Source organism: Hylobates moloch, unplaced genomic scaffold, assembly GCF_009828535.3.
Source record: "Hylobates moloch isolate HMO894 unplaced genomic scaffold, HMol_V3 SCAFFOLD_5, whole genome shotgun sequence".
Taxonomy (NCBI): Eukaryota; Metazoa; Chordata; class Mammalia; order Primates; family Hylobatidae; genus Hylobates; species Hylobates moloch.
The window spans coordinates 111,014,894-111,033,525 of NW_026652280.1; the positions used below are offsets into that span (position 1 = coordinate 111,014,894).

At 43.0% G+C, this 18,632-nt stretch overlaps 1 long non-coding RNA gene across 1 annotated transcript; it reads right to left on the reverse strand.

Moving 5' to 3' along the window:
* Positions 1–4,420: 4,420 nt before the first annotated feature.
* LOC116468344 (uncharacterized) lies at positions 4,421–16,908 on the reverse strand. The gene is made up of 4 exons (XR_004248028.1): positions 16,823–16,908; positions 16,166–16,262; positions 5,021–5,076; positions 4,421–4,567 (listed from the first exon to the last, which is right to left on the reverse strand). It is a non-coding gene; the product is annotated as an uncharacterized LOC116468344 (long non-coding RNA).
* Positions 16,909–18,632: the final 1,724 nt, after the last annotated feature.

Sequence of the window (18,632 nt, forward strand, 5' to 3'; positions counted from 1 at the left end):
GCAGACTGGAGAGTGTTTCTTGCCAGAGCGATTGTTTGCAAGAGCAGCCAGCCCAGAGGCCTACAAAAGGACATTCAGGCAGAATATTCACCTCTCCCTAGAAGAGAGCCTATAAAAGAGAACTAAGTGTGTTCAATGGACAGTTTCTGCCCTTCAAGTGGCATTATTGAAGTATAATGACCCCAGAGCCCTTGAGACTATTGTGTTCTGATGGGGCTGTTGTACTGGGTGCCACAGGATGAGATCATAGGCCTGGAGTGAGGGCTGGGTTTCCTGGGGGAATAGATGTCTCATCATTGGTCACCAGGGAGGAGCAGATATTGGGCAGAAAATAAGTGCAGGGAGGCAGCTTGAGAATCCCTTCCCCTTTCTGGGTCTTGGGAGGGGTGGGGCTGGGATTCTAGGCAGAGCAGACCTGATTTGAGGGCACTTGCACTGTGTGCAGTTGTGCTGGCTCATGCCACATGACAGGATAGGAGCCCTGTAGGAAGACAGTGCAACTTTGTCCAACAGAGTGTGGCCAAGCTGTGCACCCAAGGGCTACCCTTGCTGGGAGAAAGGCATGCCTTTTTCTTGACACAAAGGTATCACCTACTAACCAAACCCTTACTTGACAAGGACCTGCCCACCAAGTGGGATCTCCGTCTTCTAATGTATCTTCCTGCCTTGCGGGTGGGGAGAGGGGACACATTTTTCTATTTTTTTCAGCCTGGTGAAGCTTTTTCTGCCCACAAAGACATCTTCTGCATGCCAAGCCATCAGTCTGCTTAAGGTGGGTACATTTTCATCACTGGGCGTTTCTAAATCTGAGTCTGAGGATCCTGAAATTCACAACATCTTTTAATTGTTGTTAGTTATTATCTGCCTTGTTCTTTCTTTCTTTAGCTTTTTAAAAATTAAAATAGAGACAGCATCTCGCTATGTTGCCCAGGCTGGTCTCGAACTCCCAGGCTCGAGCAATCCAGTCACCCTGGTCTCCCAAGTGTTGAGATTACAGGCGTAAGCCACCTTGCCCAGCCCTTTCTTTCACGTTTGAATGTTTATTATACACTTGTTCATAGTCAGAGATTTACTGAGCTCCTACTGCCTACCAAAAACTGTTCTAGACCTTGGGGTTACATAAATGGGGGTGTGGGTGGGGTGCAAAAATTCCTGCGCTTGTGCAGCTTGTGTATTAGAGAGAGGATTGTGCTCTGGGGACTCAGGGAATGCTGTGTCCTGTGCTTAGGATGGAAGGCAAAGGGAAGCCCAGCATCCCTCATCCCAGGTGCTGGCAGCAGCAGAGCTGGCTAGCTATGCCCTGCAGAGGGTCCGTATCCTGAGTGTCATTAGCATCAGGGGATGATTTGGGGTGGTGAACAAGCATTTGCAGCCCGGCACCCAGGGAGAATCTCAGAAATATCTGAGGAACCGTTTGTGAGGGCTAAATTCTGCTGGGGTATTTAATGGGTGTGTGAAGTCTGCTCAGAGCAATTATATATGGCTTTGCTTCCCTCTAACCAGCACCAATTCTGCCCTTTCCAGTCTGAAGATGGGTCTTCTTGACTGAGAATCAGGATGTAAAGTACAATTTGAGGAGTTCTGCCTGTTTTGTTTTGTTTTGTTTTGTTTTGTGTTTTGAGACAGAGTCTCGTCTGTTGCCCAGGCTGGAGTGCAGTGGCGCGATTTCGGCTCACTGCAACCTCCTCCTCCTGAGTTTAAGCGATTCTCCCGCCTCAGCCTCCTGAGTAGCTGGGACTACAGGCATGCATCAGCACGCCTGGCTAATTTTTTTGCATTTTTAGTAGAGACAGGATTTCTCTGTGTTGATCAGGCTGTTCTCGAACTCCTGACCTCAGGTGATCCACCTGCCGCAGCCTCCCAACATTCTGGGATTATAGGCATGAGCCACCGCACACAGCCTGAATTCTGCCTTCTTGCTATCATCTGTTAACAAAATACAATTAGCCCCAATTAGCCTCCCTTTTCTCTTGAGCTGTCTTCTCACTGAAAGTCTCTTTTCTGAACACTTCTGAACTCTGCTTTCCGAATGGGTTCTGCCTGAGTCCCGGATACCACCAACTTTGCAAAAGCTGGCTCCTCTCAGGGTCCCTATCACTTCCACTTCTGCAGAGCACTTAGGTACAGGGTACCAGTCCCTCTCATTTCTTTCTTTAAACTATGAAAGATGAAATTGTCAGCATGAGGAGAATTTATCAGACACCCAGGGTCTAGAAGAAGATTCCCAGCTATCCCCACTCGCTCTTGCCTCCGTGCCAGCATTGTCAAATGTGTCATCAGAGGGCCTGCTCATGCCTTTGAGCCCCGAGGGCAGAGCCACCCACTTGTGGACAAGCAGGAAGAAAAGCCACAGCTCAGCAGCAGACAGCCATCTGGTGAAATTCCATGTGCAACTTTGTGTCTGCTGGCTCCTGCCCCTCCGTCTATCCACCCCAGCAGACCCCTTCTGGTTTCTAGCCTCTGTTCCTAGGTCCTCCTCTACCTGTGTCTGCCCACTTTTACAACTCTCTTTCTAGATTTGACTCACCTGTGTCACTTGGTTTCTGCTCTGATTGACCTTGAACCCATATTTGTCTACTCTTGAGTCAATCCATTTTGCTTCCAGTCCCTGCGCCCAGATGTGCCCACTCCTGGAACTGCCTACCAGGGTCAGCCAGTTGCTGCTGCCTGGCTCTTGGCTTTCTATGCCTCCAGGCCCTGATTCTCCCTGCCAGTGAGCTGCTGTGGCTCTCTGCCCCAACCCAGCATGTGGACTGTGATTCGCAGGAGCGTGGCTTCCAGGCCTTACATCTGGCTGCACAACCTCATGTGCAGGCCACAGTCCCCCCTCCCTCTCTCTCCTTACCTTCTCCGTTACTCTCTCTACTCATGGTTTGTGGGTTTTCATGCAGGAGCTCTCATCATGGTCTCCTCCACTCCACTCCACTCCCTTCTAGCTCTGTCTTTTGAGAAAGGAATGCTCTTCCATTGCTGCCATCCCACCTGCCTGGGCTCAGATAACCGGTACAGTCACAAGGGCTTTCCTGAGCTATGATCTCAAGGTCACTTGGATCAGTACCTATACTCTGTCGCCTGGGGTGCAGACATCCAAGACTGCAAAGTTTTATTCTCCCTGGTTATTTTATTTCCTGTGAATTACTGGAGATTTCATCCATTCTTCTTGTGGTTTCTATTTCTTTTCTTTTATCAGGCTCTATAATTTTGCTGCTGTAGCCAGTGCATTGTTTCGTACATTCTTGGTTTTAAAAAAATGAAAGAAATTCAATTCCAATAAGCGCCAATGATAGAGAGGATTTGTGGGCTCCTGTAACCAAAACAAGAAGGGCAGAAACAGGGTTGGACATCAGTGGCCACTAGAACCAGGAGCTGGAGGCTCTCAGGACACACTGTCCTCACTCTTTTTTCCTGCTTGCTGCAGGCAGCTCTATGCTCTCTGGCTGGCTTTCCTCTCAGGCTGGAGGCATGGACGCCAGCAATTCCCATCTCACATGTTCCCAGCTTTGCAACCAACAAGGCAGGACTTGCTTCTTGGTTCAAAACACCTTTGAAAGCACCTGGTTAGGCCAAGCCCGGTGGCTCACACCTGCAATCCCAGCACTTTGGGAGGGCAAGGCGGGTGGATCACCTGAGGTGGGGAGTTCAAGACCAGCCTGACCAACATGGAGAAACCCCGTCTCTACTAAAAATACAAAATTAGCCAGACGTGATGACACATGCCTGTAATCCCAGCTACTCGGGAGGCCAAGGCAGGAGAATTGCTTGAACCTGGGAGGCGGAGGTTGCAGTGAGCTGAGATTGCACCATTGCACTCCAGCCTGGGCAACAAGAGCAAAACTCCATTTCAAAAAAAAAAAAAAAAAAAAAAAGCACTTGGTTAATATCTTGGAGTATTAGGTCATCTTACAGTCCGAGGGAAAATGAGAGAAGCCCTTACAGAGCCTCGTCATTGAGGGGATGTTCCTAAGTGAAAGGATGTCAGTGCCAGAAAGAAGGGGTCTTGGCAGATGATAAATGTCCACTGCAGATCAAGATTAAATACATCCTGGCTCTGACCATCTCTCCTCTCTTTCCCTCTAAGTGCTCTTACCCAACTTAGGAGAAGTCTTCTTTTCCAGAAGTCTTTCTGTTTGACAACTTGGTTATGAGAATGTGACCCCAGTACACAAAGTTTTCTGTGGGTAAAATGTGGAAGGAATATATATTGACAACAATGATGGTGAAAAGAGAGAGGGAGAGGAGGATCAGATTACACTGTAGTTTTCACATGCTGCTCAGCAAATCTAGACCAAGTCTCTAGCAACATTTTCATTGACATAAGCTAACTCAAGCCCATCTTTGGGCTTTCATTACAACTGTGAGTGGATACCTGTTATAGAGACAGGTGGTTAGCGCTAGAGCAATGGTTTTCAGAATTTCAGATGCAGCAGAACACTCTTTATTTATCACAAAGAAAATAGCATGAACTTGAATATGTAGAACAGATCAGACCAGTTATACTGTAATTGAAGTTTCCCTTCTGCTACCCTCCTCAGGAACCTGAGCTCTACAGGACTCAATGAAAAAGCAACTGTAACAGAAGAGATAGGTAAGTTATATTCTCTGTTTACTTTGTGTATGTCTGAATTTACTTTGAAATGCTTCAGCACTGGCAGTGTGATTTGCTTGTATATGTTATTTAGATGTAATCTGCACCTAAGGGATGATAACTTGCTGTAATTGGGAATGCATACTCCAGGGATGGTCAGCTAATATTTACCAAAGCAGCAGACAACAGAGAAAATGAGAGCCAAGTGAAAGGAGAAACCCCTTATAAAATCATCAGATCTTGTGAGACTTATTTACCACCATGAGAACAGTATGGGGGAAATCACCCCCATGATTCAATTATCTCCCCCCAGGTCCCTCCTACAACATGTGGGAATTATGGGAGCTGCAATTCAAGGTGAGATTTGGGTGGGGACACAGCCAAAACGTATCACCCGATAACAAGGTTAAGAAGGGGAAGAGCCAATATCCTCACCTGCACAAGGTTGGATCCAACTTTGGTGGGGCCTGAGACTTACATACCTTCAGGGTCTTCTTTGAAAAAGAAGTATTAAAAATTATAAATACAAAATTATCTATGAAAATGAATGTTTAGACAGAATGAGAAAAAATGACTTCAAAAAAATTTTTTTTTTGGGGATGGAGTCTCTCTCTGTTGCCCAGGCTGTAGTGCCGTGGCATTATCTCAGCTCACTGCAACCTCCACCTCCAGGGTTCAAGAGATTCTCCTGCCTCAGCCTCCCGAGTAGCTGGGATTACAGGCATGCACCACCATGCCTGGGTAATTTTTGTATTTTCAGTAGAGATGGGGTTTCACCATGTTGGCAGCTGGTCTTGAACTCCTGACCTCAGGTGATCCACCTGCCTCGCCCTCCCAAAGTGCTGGGATTACAGGCATGAGCCACTGTGCCTGGCCGATGACTTCAAATTTTAAAAAGTTTACAAATACCACAAAAATCCCCCAAATAACACAGTATTTCTATTAATTAATGGTTGATATGGCTGTGTAATATATTTTCTTATGTTTGTTGCTGCTTCCTCTTTCATGGCCTCTTCATGTCACCAGCATGTTGTAATACTTTCTACAGAGAGAATAAAATAATTTGGTGCTTCCTCTAACTTGGTTGATCAAAATTTTTTCCATGTTAATTTTTAAGATTCATACAATATGGAACTTCAATAGACAAGTTCACTCTTTGTAGTTCTTCCACAAGGTTGTGCACTATAAACAGAAAAATTCTGATGAATTTAGTTTTGCATAATATCTTCACAAAAGAAAACATCATGGAGTATTTATAATTGTATACACTGCATATAGAGCACACTCCTGACAGAATGTCCTTTATTAGAAATGGATGAGAACAGAATCCTCCACTTAGAATTGTTTACGTCTTGATAGAAAGACACTTCCAGAGATTAGTTTCTGGCTTTGCACAGTTAAAACCTTGTTTCTTCCCCGCTCCCTGTAAGGATCCAGTGCTGGGTGCCATAGCATAGGTTCATGTTCATAGGTGCTCTGGTTCTGTATCTTCCTGTTATATCACTTGGTAAGTTTGCCCCGTGGGTGGTAAGAATATTCCTGCGCAGGACAGCTAGGAATAAGTTAACTATACATGGAAATGTCTGCAAACCACATAAATACCTCCCACTAAACTTCAGCTAAATGTATCACCAACTCAACTTTCCTTAACTAGATCCCCAAAATGCTTACAATCACTCCCCACCACCTGAAAGGGGAGACTGGCTGAAAGAAATTCATAATGGAAAGAGAGAGTGCCTTATTCCATTGTGGTTCAAATCTGTTCTTTGCAAAATTTATAAAACTGTCTACCATGTAAACAGATGGCTGGGGACCCTCCCAGGGCCTTGGAAGTGGTCCATCACATGAGAGCTCTGATATTTAGCTTCATTTGTTTCATAATACAATGCCTCTCCACCAAACTATAGAGGGTCACCAATATTTACCTTGGGAACAGCCAGTTGAATTAGGTGGGTTTGCAACAAAGGGAATAAATGGAAGACAGGCTTTTCCTATTTATAAGCTTCTGCTTATAATCATCAGCAAAACAGTCACACACAAAATAACTGCCAAAAACTTAACAAAACTACATGGCCAAAAGTGCAATTTAATGTAGTAGAAACGAAGTACAAATTACAACAAAGGGCGGGTGAATAAAGAGGGTGGATGGTTTAATCACAGGAGGTTTTCTGGAAAAGGTGAGTTTGAAATAGCTTTTGAAAGGAGTGAGGCATAGAAAGAAAGGGGAAAATGCATTTGAGGAAGGCCTGAAAGGTCTAAATACACTGAAGAACATCAAATTATATATAGGGATCAGCTGAAAATTGACTGGAAAGGCATGTTCATGAAACACAGCATAAAATTAAATTTTAATAAGACTGTTTATGGTCAGAACGAAGTAACTAGTGCACATCTAGTCCACCAAGTGTCAGCAACTAGAAAACTACACAAAAATATTAATATCTGAAATAGTTATTTTCAGTTATTGAAGAATAGGCATTTCAGGTGTGAGATCTCAGAGAGATGAGTAACAAGTGAGGTGAGCCCTGCCATAGCCCTAGCCTTTTATTTCAATGCATTTTCTGGACCAGTTGCAGGAAAGGGGAATTCAATCAGAGTATGGCAGTCTCATTGACTCAAAAAGTCAGAGACTGGAGTTCAGGAAGGCTGAGGCAGCCGGATGGAACTTGTGAGACGGTAGCAGAGTGAAAGAGCAACACAGAATAAGTTCCAGAAATCTGCAGAGGATCCTCTTGAATCTTTGGCTAAATAATAAGGTGTATATGTTTAAAGTGAAACTCCATAAACCCTGGGAAATAATAAATGATTAAGGAAAGATAAATTATGGGGAACTATAAACTGAGCAACTACCAGAGCTTCCACAGGATTGGGAGATATTTAAGTTCAGGCCAGCCAGAATGGAAAGACCTCATTGGGTACTTGATGCATTCAGGTGAAATCCCAGAAAGAGTATGTCTTACTAGTAGGGCTAAACTAGTCCTAGAGCAAAGGATACTCTAGACTCTTTCTAAAAAAGCCTCAAAGGGATAAAGCTGATCTGAAATTAATTTATTGCAAGAACAAAAATCAATAATTTTTTTTTTTTTTTTTTTTGAAATGGTGTCTTGCTGCTGCCCAGGCTGGAGTGCAGTGGCATGATCTCGGCTCACTGCAGGCTCCGCCCCCCGAGGTTCACGCCATTCTCCTGCCTCAGCCTCCCGAGTAGCTGGGACTACAGGCGCCCGCCACCTCGCCCGGCTAATTTTTTGTATTTTTAGTAGAGACGGGGTTTCACCGTGTTAACCAGATGGTCTCGATCTCCTGACCTCGTGATCCGCCCGCCTTGGCCTCCCAAAGTGCTGGGATTACAGGTGTGAGCCACCGCACCTGGCCAAAAATCAATAATTTTTAAAGAAACACAAGAAAATTTAGGCCAACAATGGAATATTCACAATTGCCAGTATCCAGTCAAAATTATTAGACATGCCACGAACAAGAAGTGTAACCCATAATGAAAGGGAAAATCAGACAATAGAAGCAGATCTAGAAATGACAAAGATGCAATTAGCAAACAAGGGCTTTAAAACGATTATAAATTTGTTCAAGCAATTAAGGGAAAACAGGAACATAATAAATAAGTAAATGGAAATCATTAAAAGAAACAGGCCAGGCATGGTGGCTCACGCCTGTAATCCCAGAACTTTGGACGGCCGAGGCAGGTGGATCACCTGCGATCAGGCATTCAAGACCAGCCTGGCCGACATGGTAAAACCTGTCTCTACTAAAAATAGAAAAAATTAGCTGGGTGTGGTGTCAGGCCCCTGTAATCCCAGCTACTTGGGAGGCTGAGGCAGGAGAATCGCTTGAACATGGGAGGCAGAGATTGCAGTGAGCAGGGAGCGCGCCATTGCACTTCAGCCTGGGCAACAAGAGTGAAACTCCATCTCAAAAAAAAAAAAAGAAAAGAAAAAGAAAAAGAAACAAATCAGCCATCTAAAGCTAAAAAATACCCCAATATCTAAAAAAGCCCACTAGGCAGATTTAAAAGCAGATTCTACATTATAGAAGAAAAAAATTAATAAAAGATACATTATATAAACCCTAGAGCAAACTATTAAAAAAGTTATAGCTAATAAGACAATAGTGAAAATAAAATGAAAAAATAAATTTTTTAATTCAAAAGAAGGGAGAGAGAAAGGAAAACAAAACAAAGAAAAAATGAAACCAATAAATCAATAGTTAACTGATTTAATACAGCCATATCAATAATTGTATTAGGTAAAACTGGACCAAAATCATCTATTAAGAGGTACTATTATACTTGGTAGAAAAGTATAGTAGGACCAAAATCATCTATTAAGAGATACTATTATACTTGGTAGAAAAGCAACATCCAACTATATGTTTTCTACAAGGCTTAGTTTTTTAATGCAAAGATACATACAGGTAAAAGTTAAAGAACAGAAGATATACCAGGCAAATATTAATTATAAAGCTAGAGTGGCCACTTTGAAATCAGAAAAAGTAGACTGCACGATAAGAAATATTTCCAGGCTGGGCACGGTGGCTCACGCCTGTAATCCCAGCACTTTAGGAGGCCGAGGCAGGCAGATCAGGAGGTCAGGAGATGGAGACCATCCTGGCTAACACGGTGAAACCCCATCTCTACTAAAAATACAAAAAATTAGCCAGGCGTGGTGGCGGGTGCCTGTAGTCCCAGCTACTCAGGAGGCTGAGGCAGGAGAATGGCGTGAACCCAGGAGGCAGAGCTTGCAGTGAGCCAAGATCGTGCCACTGCACTCCAGTCTGGGCGACAAAGCGAGACTCCATCTCAAAAAAAAAAAAAGAAAAAAAAGAGAAATATTTGCAGATTAAAGGGAAATAGTTCATCATAAAAAAGGGTCAATTGCTCAAGAATACTTACAATATTCAATGTATGAGCACCTAATAACAAAGTTTGAACATACACAAAGAAAAAACTGACAGAGCTGAAAGAAAAAACACACAAATACAAAAGTATAGTTTGAGATTTTTAATAACCCTCTCTCAGTAGTTGATAGAACAAAATTTAAAACAAGAAAGTAAAAACTATCTTCTGCTTTTTGTAGTCCCTCCCCAACCAAACTCCCAACACTATGCCAGTCATCAATTCCAAGCAAATGTTTGATGAATGAAAAAAATCCTCAAAATAAGCTTTGTTTTCCATTAAAGAGAAAACAACCCCTAAAAATAAAAAATGGATACTAGCAAGACAGATAAAGAAAGAAAAAGCAAAAACACAAAAATAAATATTAATAATAAAAGAAGGGACAGCATTATAAGTCTTATAGACATTAAAAAATAAAAAGGGGATATTATGAACCACTTATGCCAACCAATTAAAAAGTTTAGTTGAAATGGATAATTCCTTTGAAAACATGAATAACTCAAATTGACACTAGAAGAAATAGAAAATTTCAACAATTCTATGTTAAGCCTAAATAAATTGGATTTATAACTTAAAATCTTCTGACAAAGTGGACTCCAGGCCTAGATAGATTAAATAATGAATTCTATCAAACATTTAAAAAGGAAATAATACCAATCTTAAGCAAAATCTTTCAGAAAATAGAGGGGGAAGAAATACTTCCCAACTCATTTTATGAAGTCACCATTATTCTAATAACAAAACCAGACAAAGACATTAAAAGAAAGTTATAGTCTAATTTCTTATGAACATAGCATAGATAAAAAAATTCTTAACAAACTATTAGCAACTAGAATCCAGAAATACAATTAAAATGATAATACATCATGACTGAATGGAGTTTATTCCAGGCCTGCAAGCTTTATTTAACATTTGAAAATCAATCATTGTCATTCATCACATTAATAGAATAAAAAAGAAAAATCCTACGATCATTTACAACAATGCAGAAAAATCATCTGATGAAATTCAGTGCCTTGTTATGATTTTTAAAACTCAGTAAACTAGGAATAAAAGACAACCATCTTAACCTAATAAAGGAATCAATGAGAAACCTAAGCAAATACTGTAGATTAATATTGAAAGACTCAACATTTTCCCATTAATATTGAGATCCAGGGGAGAATGTTTTTTCTCTTCTATTCAACATTATATTGGTGTCCCACCAGTAAAATAAGACCAAAAAAAAAAAAATCTTACAGATTAGAAAAACAGAAGTTAAACTTTTTTTATTCACATAGTACACAATTTTCTTTTCATTTCTTTTTTCTTTTCTTCTTTTAGTTAATAGAGATGAGGTCTTGCTGTGTTGCCCAGGTTGGTCTCAAACTCGTGGCCTCAAGCAATCCTCCCACCTCAGCCTCCCAAAGTGCTAAGATTACAGGCATGAGCCACCATGCCCAGCCATGTACATAATTTTCTATCTAGAAAATACTAACAAGTCTACCCTGAATGGCTACTACATTAATAAGTGAATTTAGTAAGGTTGTAGAATACAAAGTCAAACATAAAAAATCAATTGTATTTCTGTATACAAGCAACAAATAAGTGAGACATTAAAATGTAAAACATCATTTACAATAGCATCAGAAATAGATAATATTTTGGAATTAATTTAACTAAGCATGTATAGGACCTATGCTAAAAACTACAGAAAAACTACTGAAAGAAATTAAAGACATTTAAAAAGTGGAGACACATACCTGTTTGTGAATTGGAAAACTCAATATTGTTATGCTGTCCATTCTCACACATTGATATATAGATTATATGCAACCCCAATCAAAATCCCAGCAGGCATTTTTTCTTTAAGCAATTGTTATACTGAACCTAAAATTTGTAAGAAATGAAAACAGCCTATGTTAGCCAAAACAATTTTGAAAAAGAAGTTCAAAACTGAAGGATTTAATTTGATTTCAAGACTTACTTTAAAGCTACAGTAATCAAGAAGTATTGACTCTGGCTGCTTCCTCTTTATGATGGTAGAGTTGAGTAGTTGTAACAGGAACCATATGGCCCAGAAGGCCTAAAATCCTATCTGGCCTTTCACAGAAAGAGTTTGCTGACCTCTGTGATACACGATGCTTATATGTAAGACACTCCTATCTATAATTCCCGGCCTGCCAGGTATTTCACCAATTTCTCTGTTACTCATTATAGCATATTAAAGTGCAGATAAGGAAAATAATTTTAGAAATAATATTTAATCCCTTCTAATTTATTTAAAACCAAAATTGTTCATAGATTTTGGCACTTTATGGTTAGTAATATGTTATTTGCAATATCCCTTACAACTGTGTACAAAGCCATAGTGGAAAACCAGTCCTACCAGGATGAGGATAATTACACATTAAATTTGTATTGTATGTAAATATGTATATGAGACATTACAAGCATTATTTGACCCATTTTTTAAATGAGGAGGCTGACTGGCAAATGCATCTATCAGAGCCTGCAGAAAGTGAGGAAGGCATGGTTAGGAAAAACAGACCAATTGGACAGTGGAATTAATAGGTTCAAATTGGTGATAGATTGGACATAGGTAATGAAGACAAGAAAGTATTGGAAAAGTAATTTTGAGAGTTGTTGTGAATCTGGGTTTTTAGACAGGGTTGCCATTGACCTGGTAGGAAAATTGTGAAAAAACATTTATTTCGCCATTGAGAGCAGATTGATTATGAGTTCCATTTCTAATTGCTTAAAGTGGTGCTTTCCAAACTAATGGATTTACAAAGTACCTGGTCATCTTGTTAGAATGCAGATTCTGATTCAGCAGTTTTGGGACAAGGCCCAAGATTCTGCATTTCCAATCAGCTTCCAGGTGATTCTGATGTGACTGCTTCAGGAACCACACCTTTTTAGAAAAGCATTAAATGTGACTAAAGGAAATCCAAGTGTAGATTTCTTCTGGAAGGTAAGAGGAGGGTCCTGACAGGGAATACTGTTTATGCAGTTGGAAAGAAGCTATTTGTCTTCTCTAGAGGAAAGATACATAACTAAGGGCCTGTAATCTTGAGGAGATTCTCAATGCAGAGAAGAGAAGGATCCAGAACAATCAAGGAGACAGAATGAGAGCTATCAGAAAAATAGAAGAACCAGGAGCATTTAGCGTCATTAAGGAACCCTACGGAATACTGAATTTCAAGGAGTCAATCAATGAATTCCAACATGCAACTCATTCATCACACCATCTTTCCTGGCCCCCTTTCTTTGCCTTCTTTGGTCTTTTTTCCAGCGCTCTCTAGAATGTAGTAGATGCTTACTGGACTGTCTTTCCAAAGCTTCCCCACTCCTTTTTTTTTTTTTTTAGGAAAGCCTCCCATCATCAATACGACTACCATAAGAGCTGCCATGTTTTTATGTGACTCTCTGTCCTCTTCCTACAGTTGATTGGTTCAGGCATGGACACCCGATCCCAGCTCAACCAGTCGTGAATTTCTTCTCTGGGATTATTCAAACTAGGATTCTACAGAGACAAAAGTTGTCAGGTGCAAAACAGTCTTTACAATAGGAAAAGTCGTTAGGCACAAAATCTACTAGCCCTAATATGCAGCCATGTTCAGAGCCAGTAGAGAGAAAAAGTAAAGACAGGTGATGGAAGACAGTCCTAGCAGTGTTCCAGTTTTTGTTCCAACTGTTCCCAAGCCCAATTACTTTCGTTCCTTTCCCATGATTTGGTTATTCAATGTTCCCTTCAGTGACCCAGAAAATTCCCCCTGTTGCCTAAGTGAGTTTGAGTCACTTGCAACAGAATCCTGACTAATACATGGCAAACCTTATCCCCACTCATTTTGTCTTATACACCATCTTCCTTTGGGCCCCTGCACCCTGTTGACTGCAGCTTTCCCAGGTTTTTCCTCAGAATGACACCAGGCCAAAACCAGCTGCTGGGCAAGGACCATAAACCCCAGTGTTGGTCTTGATGGATGTTAATGTGTCACTGAACACCAATGTACCAAATCGATGTGTTCATGGCAACAGCCGAAAAGAGCCCACAAAAGTCTAATCTTTGGCACACTGGGGGCTACACTGGCAGATTGTTAAGACCCTGGGGGCAAAACTTAATTTGCATAAGTATTTGCAATGCACAATTTCCTTTTTATTCATTTACACTAAATTAAATTCATTTTGGAATCCCCAAAGTTATTGCTGTTGACTTCTCTCCCCTTACTTCATGTTCTAGGTATATTTCCCCAAAACTGAAAGCCATTTTCATCTCTAGTTTTCTGGATGCCTCAGATCCCAGGTGAGGTTTTATCCCTCCACAGTTCTTTAAGATTAGCAAAATAAATTAACTCCTTAACTGCTGGGAAATTTAAAAAACAAAAAAACTGCTGTTTTGCAAAAATGCAAATATTATTAGAACGCCCTACTCTCTTCCCTACCCCCAACACACACACACACACACACACACACACTGGCACGCACACAGGCCTGGCTGCACTCGAGAAGCCCACTCCCACCACCCCTTCTGCAGACAGAAATGCTGGCATTCGTAAGCTGTCACACTGAGGAAGACAGCAGCTGTGTTATTCCATGATTTATAGAACAGATTTGCATTTCCTTGCCTTTGAAGCTTGCCTATAATCTGCCACATAAATATTTGAAAGACAGGATGGTGGAAACAGACCTAAGCAGCTTAATCGAACACTTGGCAGGTAGAGGACTTGGGCTGGTGTTCATTTCAAACACCCCCATTGCCCTGAGGCCTCTTGGTGTGTGTGTACAAAATTGAAATTCAGTGTTCAAACCCAAACCTACAGTCGCAATTCCACTTGAAGGAAAAATCAGAAGAATGCCCCTCTGAAAGCAGGTTTTGTTTTGTCTGGTCTCCTGAGGCAAAAGCCCAGTAGTCTTTCTTAAATTCTGCTCCAGGAAGCAGGAAGCAGGGAGCATAAGTGTCTCAGCCACTCCAGAAGCCCCAAGTGTGCTCATGCAGGGACAGGAGCTCTGCCCTGCCTCACAGAGGCCCTGAGGCCACAGACAGGCACTTTCACCAGTGAGCAGGCACATTCCTGTCCTGGAGACCAGTCATAGCTCTGGCTTCCCCAGAGAACCAGGATTCCCTGGTAGGGGATCAGGCAAGCCTTCGATTTTCCATGCATCCACCTTCATGCAGCTTTTCCCAAAATATGGTATGGAGAACACTTTCTGAAGTTCATGTTAAATGGCCACAGTCACAGTGCTTTTTTTTTTTTTTGAGACAGAGTCTTGCTCTGTCGCCCAGGCTGGAGTGCAGTGGCGCGATCTCAGCTCACTGCAAGCTCCACCTCCCGGGTTCATGCCATTCTCCTGCCTCAGCCTCCTGAGTAGCTGGGACTACAGGCGCTTGCTACCACGCCCGGCTAATTTTTTGTATTTTTTTTTTAGTAGAGACGGGGTTTCACCGTGTTAGCCAGGATGGTTTCGATCTCCTGACCTCGTGATCCGCCCACCTCAGCCTTCCAAAATGGTGGGATTACAGGCGTGAGCCACCACATCCGGCCAACAGTCACAGTGCTTTTTAACCCATTATAAGCTGTAAGTCCTGCAGGAAGAATAACAGTCTAAGTTGATTTAATCTAATTATTTAAGTGGAAAATATGCACTTTTATTTTCACAGTAGTTCTATTAATATACTATTGGAGAATTAAAAAAACGAAAATTGGCCCGGCATGGTGGCTCACACCTGTAATCCCAGCACTTTGGGAGGCCAAGGTGGGCAGATCACCTGAGGTTGGAAGTTTGAGACCAGCCTGACCAACATGGAGAAACCCATCTCTACTAAAAATACAAAATTAGCTGGGCGTGGTGGCAGGCACCTGTAATCCCAGCTACTCGGGAGGCTGAGGCAGTAGAATCGCTTGAACCCAGGAGGCAGAGGTTGTGGTGAGCCGAGATTGCACCATCGCACTCCAGCCTGGGCAAAAGTAGCAAAACTCCATCTCACACACAAAAAAAGGAAAATTACGCCCTAGTCTGATTCAATAAATATGTGTTGATCCCCCATATATGCTCAAGGAGGCTAGCCACAAAGGTGTCTTCACACTCAAGACAGCCCAAGAATGCCACTTATGGCCTAGGCATCTTATCAGAAGTTCTACAAGGTAGAGGGTGGGCAGGGGAACAGAAAGAGGAGGCTCTTGAATGTAAAGGACCTTTTATAAAATTCAAAAGGGACAAGGGCAGAAGGCACAGTGAATGGAGACCCAGACTGAAAGTCAGGAGACATGGTCAGTCTAGCTAGGACAGGGAGTTGGGGAGGTGGGGTGGTTAGGGACAAAACCCAAATATGGACTCCTTAAGAGAAATTTCAACTTTAAGAAGAAAGGAATCTGTCCCAGGCAGCAGCACAGTTGCAAGTCAGAGGAAGCTGCGGTTCCGGGTCTAGGGTGGTGGACTCTACTGTAATCAGCCACCCTGAAGTCAAGCAGACATCTGGGGTGTCTCGCCAATCTCCCAGCCCCTAGAATGCCAAACAACCCTGCTCTGAGGCCCTATAATATTATCACATGGGGGTCAGGGAGCTACTCTCCTTCAATACTTCCAAGCAAACTGCCTAGAGCCAAAAGTCCAGGAAGACTAGGCACTTTGCAGATTTGAGTGAGAAATCCCCAGGGACTTCTATAGAAACTGGGAGTCTCAGAAACACCTACCAGGTTGGTTTCCTGAGGCAATGAGCCAGGGAAGGAGGACTGATGGTGACGTTGCCTCATCTGGATGCTCCATGAGCCTACGCAAGTTTCACAAAAGCTTCAAAGGAAAACAAGATATCAAATGAATCCAGTAACAACATTCTGGGGAAAAGGCTACCTGGAAGGCGGACAAAAAGGGACCCGTTTCCAGAGGAAGCCTAGGGAGGATGCCTGATGTCACTGCTGACAGAGGAAGCAGGAGGACTCAGCGATCTCTGGACTGACCAGGCTGTGATGGGTGTGGCAGGCCAGAACTGGGCAGGATCATTAAAACCCTCGGAGAGGTTTTCACTGCAAGAAAGAAGAGCTACCGGGCCTGGAGGGGAATAAGATTGGGGACCCAGGCTGCCAGTGAACTTATGCTCACCCAGAAACTCAGCTGCAGAAAAGTGGTAGGGATTATTACACCAAACTGAGAATTACAGTCTCTGCCTCCTCAGCCCCTGGCAGAGCTGCCACATGTGGCAGCAGCACTGTCCTGCCTCCAGGTGAAATAGGAGCCACTGGGATCACCCACGACGCTGCGGGAGCTATGAGGTGTACAGGAGCGTGGGGAAGGGATATCAACACACATAAAGAAAGTAGTTCCATCCTTGCCTTATATCTGTCTTTTTATACCTCCGTAGATGTGGCCAACAAAATTGCTACATAAATTGGACACTGCCCAAAGAAGTCTTTAACGCCATTCCTGGGTTCTTTGTCAAAACCATGGTGGCTTTTCCTGTCTTCACAGAGCTAAGCCCATTGTTCTGTGGTCCCTGCAGCTGTGCCTCTGACCTGGGTGGAGCTGCATGTCTAGGCAGGAGAGGCTTGGGAAGCTAGAGTTGTTGCTGGTGATCTGTTTTCAGCTTGGGGCAGGAGCCAGGCTGGGTGCCAGAAGCAACTTTTGATCAGTCATTAGGCACAGACTTTGCTCCAGCCACATAGCCACCTCGTTCCTGCCTTGGGGCCTTTGCACTTGCTGTTGGCTCTGCTTGGAGTCCTCTCTCTTGATCTGCACTGGACTTGTTGCTCCCTACTTCATCAAACGTTACCTTCTCAGAAGGACCTTCCATGTCCACCTCCAGTGCAGGCGCTGTTCACACTCCGTCCACTGCTCTGCTGATTTCCTTACGATAGTTACGGCACTCTACAAGGATCTTGTTTATTTGTTTACATGGCCACCATCTCTTTCCCTATGGGAACGTCTGGAACATTAGCTCCACCAGGGTCATCTGAAGGCTCCCAGGGTGACCCACACAGCCCAGACCCCAGCCTGCACCCCAGGAGGCTCCTGCTCCCCACATACACAGAGCTCACCTTGGCCTTACCTCGTAGATGAGGAAGACTTTGGTGCCCACATAAATGCCCATGTGTGTCACGGCCCAGACAGCAGTGTTCATGCCTGTGAGAGGTCAGGGCAAGCCTGTCAGTCCCATGCTGAGCTGCGAGGCCCTGGATGCCTCCCCACCTCAGAGGGTGAAGTGGGGAGGCCTGGACACCCTCTCCATCTCAAAGGGCAGGGGGTTAGGGGAAGGCCTGGCAGGGGAGGGATCTTGTCTCTCTTGTTCACTACTGTCCACAACCTTCAGCACAATGCTGGGTATATGATAGATAGTATCCGTTGAATGAATAAATGAATAAATGCACACAGCAGCAAGCTGTGTGGCTGCTTATCCAACGTAACTGTATCCCTGCACTTCTCCCTTCCTAACATAACTTCAATCTGCTTGGCAACATGTCCTATTCATGACCACGTGTTTGCCCTAAGCTGTTCATAGTATTCTCTTTCCCTGTGCTAATAACTGGTTTTTTAAAAGGACCCATGACTTAGTTCTGACCAAAACTATGAGCAGAAGTCTACTATGTAGGTCCGGGGGTTCTAAAAGAGGTTTTCCCCTTTATAAAAAGAGAAGCAGGCACTGTCATATTATCTGGATTAGATCTGCGTAGTACAGCTGTGCCTCACTTCTCACTCTGAGGAGAGTTACTGTGAGGAAAAGTGCAACCTGACGAAGATAGCTAGGGTGCGAGCCGGAAGAAACTGGGTCTTCTATGACATTACTGAAGAACTAAATTAACCAACTCTGGAGCTTGCATACCTCTGGATTTCTTGTTATGGAGCATAATAAATTTTCTTCTTATTAAGCCAATGTGAGTTGCATCTTTTGTTAGTTTACAGCCAAATGCATTTGAATGATAGAAACTATGGCATACAGTGTCCCTTAGTCCTGGTGGCTGCCACCGGCCTGTAGAATAGAGCCATGGCTTTTATCCACCAGGTATACTGTAGGTAAACATGAATTAATGAATTAGTTTTTTCTTTACTTCATTCATACACCCAGCAAACTTCATTGAAAACTTATGTGTGCGGGCACTGCACTAGGAAGAGAGATCAGAAAGGCAAGCTGCCAACCCCAAAGAAGCTCAGAGTCCAGTGGGAGGAAGA